The sequence below is a fragment of the Rutidosis leptorrhynchoides genome, chromosome 3 (genome assembly GCF_046630445.1).
Source record: "Rutidosis leptorrhynchoides isolate AG116_Rl617_1_P2 chromosome 3, CSIRO_AGI_Rlap_v1, whole genome shotgun sequence".
Classification (NCBI taxonomy): Eukaryota; Viridiplantae; Streptophyta; class Magnoliopsida; order Asterales; family Asteraceae; genus Rutidosis; species Rutidosis leptorrhynchoides.
Genome location: NC_092335.1, coordinates 315,611,929 through 315,615,562, shown reverse-complemented (window position 1 = coordinate 315,615,562; position 3,634 = coordinate 315,611,929).

The window sequence follows — 3,634 nt, the reverse complement described above, 5'->3', positions numbered from 1 at the left end:
GAAATAAGATTGTTATATTTATATAAATTGAATTAAAGTTTGAATATGATTATTACCTTGTATTAGAAAGATAACCTACTGTAAGTAACAAAGGTTTCTTGATCTTGTATGATTACTTGGAATGGATTTAGAAAACTTGGAAGTAAACTTGCAATCTTGGAAGTATTCTTAATTTTATGAAACTAGAACTTTTGGAATTTATGAAGAACACTTAGAACTTGAAGATATAACTTGAGAGAGATCAATTAGATGAAGAAAATTGAAGAATGAAAGTGTTTGTAGGTGTTTTTGGTCGTTGGTGTATGGATTAGATATAAAGGATATGTAATTTTATTTTCATGTAAATAAGTCATGAATGATTACTCATATTTTTGTAATTTTATGAGATATTTCATGCTAGTTGCCAAATGATGGTTCCCATATGTGTTAGGTGACTCACATGGGCTGCTAAGAGCTGATCATTGGAGTGTATATACTAATAGTACATACATCTAAAAGCTGTGTATTGTACGAGTACAAATACGGGTGCATACGAGTAGAATTGTTGATGAAACTGAAAGAGGATGTAATTGTAAGCATTTTTGTTAAGTAGAAGTATTTTGATAAGTGTATTGAAGTTTTTCAAAAGTGTATGAATACATATTAAAACACTACATGTATATACATTTTAACTGAGTCGTTAAGTCATCGTTAGTCGTTACATGTAAGTGTTGTTTTGAAACCTTTAGGTTAACGATCTTCTTAAGTGTTGTTAACCCAATGTTTATAATATCAAATGAGATTTTAAATTATTATATTATCATGATATTATGATGTATGAATATCTCTTAATATGATATATATACATTAAATGTCGTTACAACGATAATCGTTACATATATGTCTCGTTTCAAAATCATTAAGTTAGTAGTCTTGTTTTTACATATGTAGTTCATTGTTAATATACTTAATGATATGTTTACTTATCATAATATCATGTTAACTATATATATATATATATATCCATATATATGTCATCGTATAGTTTTTACAAGTTTTAACGTTCGTGAATCACCGGTCAACTTGGGTGGTCATTTGTCTATATGAAACCTATTCCAATTAATTAAGTCTTAATAAGTTTGATTTCTTAACATGTTGAAAACACTTAATCATGTAAATATCAATTTCATTTAATATATATAAACATGGAAAAGTTCGGGTCACTACAGTTGGTGAGTTCATAGGTTTATCATAAAACAAAAAAAATTCATCATTTTGATAGACCACAAGATTTAAATCCTGCATGGTACAAATGGGCCCGAATCCTATACCCACCTGTAATGTATATGCGATATCTTTTAAATACAGTACACCTTTCTCGTGTGCGCAACCATTTTTCATAAAACTTAGTAATTGTACACATATCTTGTGCACAAAAATAACATACACAACCTGTGTATAAAATCATTCTCTCGATATATAACATTCATATCAATTGGTGGCAATTATCATATCCACATAATTCAATGGTGTCAATTATGATGTCCACCTAATTCAATGGTGGCAATTATCATGTCCACATAATTCAATGGTAGCAATTATCATGTCCACATAATTCAATAATAACCCGCAGAACTTCTGTCTGCATAACAATTCATTCGAGGAATGTTTTGCTTGTGTCTATCTTGTCAAACATTTATAAAAGCATTTCATGTATTCGCAGTTCAAAATATATTTCAAAAGCATTTAATAAAGCATTTATAAAAACAGCGCATGTATTCTCAGTCCCAAAAATGTAAAGAGTAAAAGGGAGCAAATGAACTCATGCATATAAATATTGTAAAACAGTAAATAAAGCATTTGCATGTATTCTCAGCCCAAAAACGTAAAGGGTAAAAAGGCAAATGAAACTCACCATACTGTATTTTGTAGTAAAAATACATATGACGTCATTTAACAAGTGTAGGGTTGACCTCGGATTCATGAACCTATATCATTTATATATATTAACACATATATTTGTAATCGAACAAATTGATTATATCTTAACTTGTATATTATATATTTAATTTGTATGTAACTTTAAAAATGACTAATATTTATATAGTTATATTAATATTTATATATGAGCAATATTGTATTAAAAATACATCCTTTGTTATATATGAATATTTATATAAAAAAATATGTTTATAATATGTAATATTATTATAAGTATAATTTTATATATATAATATTTATTTGTTGTAAAAATAATAATGATAATACTAGTAATAAAAATAATAATAATAATAATAATAATAATGATAATAATTTTTAATAATAATAATACTTATGTTCATAATAATAATAATAATAATAATAATAATAATAATAATAATAATAATAATAATAATAATAATAATAATAATAATAATAATAATAATAATAATAATATAGAATACAACCTTTGAAGAAGGGAGCTTCTAAAAATAAAATGCCACTTCCCGGCTCGAACTCACGACCTCTCGCTCTTCCGCAAACACTCTTAACCACTAGTATGTTTCTATTTGTTTGTTATAATTCAAACCTATTTATATTAAACCCGATGAACCTATTATTTCAGTCCATGTATAACCTCGGCCCAACTTAATTATTTCGGCCCATTAGATCTTGCAACCTTATATCGATTCATAACCCCAATTCGATTGTATCTTATTTGGCCCAAGATATATTAAGATTTCTATGCCCAGCTAGCTTTACAAAAACCACTTATCATAAGCAAAATACAAGGGTTTCGTTTTTCATCATCATCAACATATCATTATCGTCATTGAATCATCATCACCAAATCATTATTATGATCACATCATCATATATCTTAACCGAAATCATTGATCATCATCATCATATGTTCATGTCATCATCATGTATTATTTTACCATTACGATCATTATCTTAAACCAATTATCATCATTACCTAATCACTTCCATAATCTAGTCATAATCATAATTCCTTAGTATAGTTATTATCATCATCGGTATTAACTTATATTATTTTCATCATTACCGCTATAATCACCTTCGATATCATTCAAACCAAAACATTTAACCATCTTAACTATCAATTTTAATCATCATAAACCTGGATGTTGTGTGTCTTTGTTGTCGTCGAGTGGTAAACAGAAAACATAACCGATATATTGTATTGAAATAACTTAAATCAAGTGGTTGGTTGTTTACTCCTGGTCGGCCATAACATCAAAAGGAAGAACAAATAAAAGTTGTCTACTAAAATCCCTAGTGCTTAGCCAAAACAAATACGTGGCCTTTGTTGTCTTTACATGTTTACCATTTCCATAATTATCTTTAATAGAATCGTCCCCATCAATGTATTAATATCACTAACGAATCAACTTGGCAAGTGGGAAAGTGTCGGCCAATAAAAAGAGAAGAGCACTCAACTTATTTTATCATTATTCTTATATCAATATCACTATTTTTGGTTACTTTAATAAAGGTAGAAATAGCAGTAGGCGAGCAGCAATTATGGTGGGTTTTTGGTATTTGATTCAAGTGTAAACAGGGAACAAAAGTGTAGGAGGTTGGGGTCTCAATGGTGTTTGTATAACATCAAAGCAGTCGTGGTTGTAGGTTTGTATGAAATGTATATATA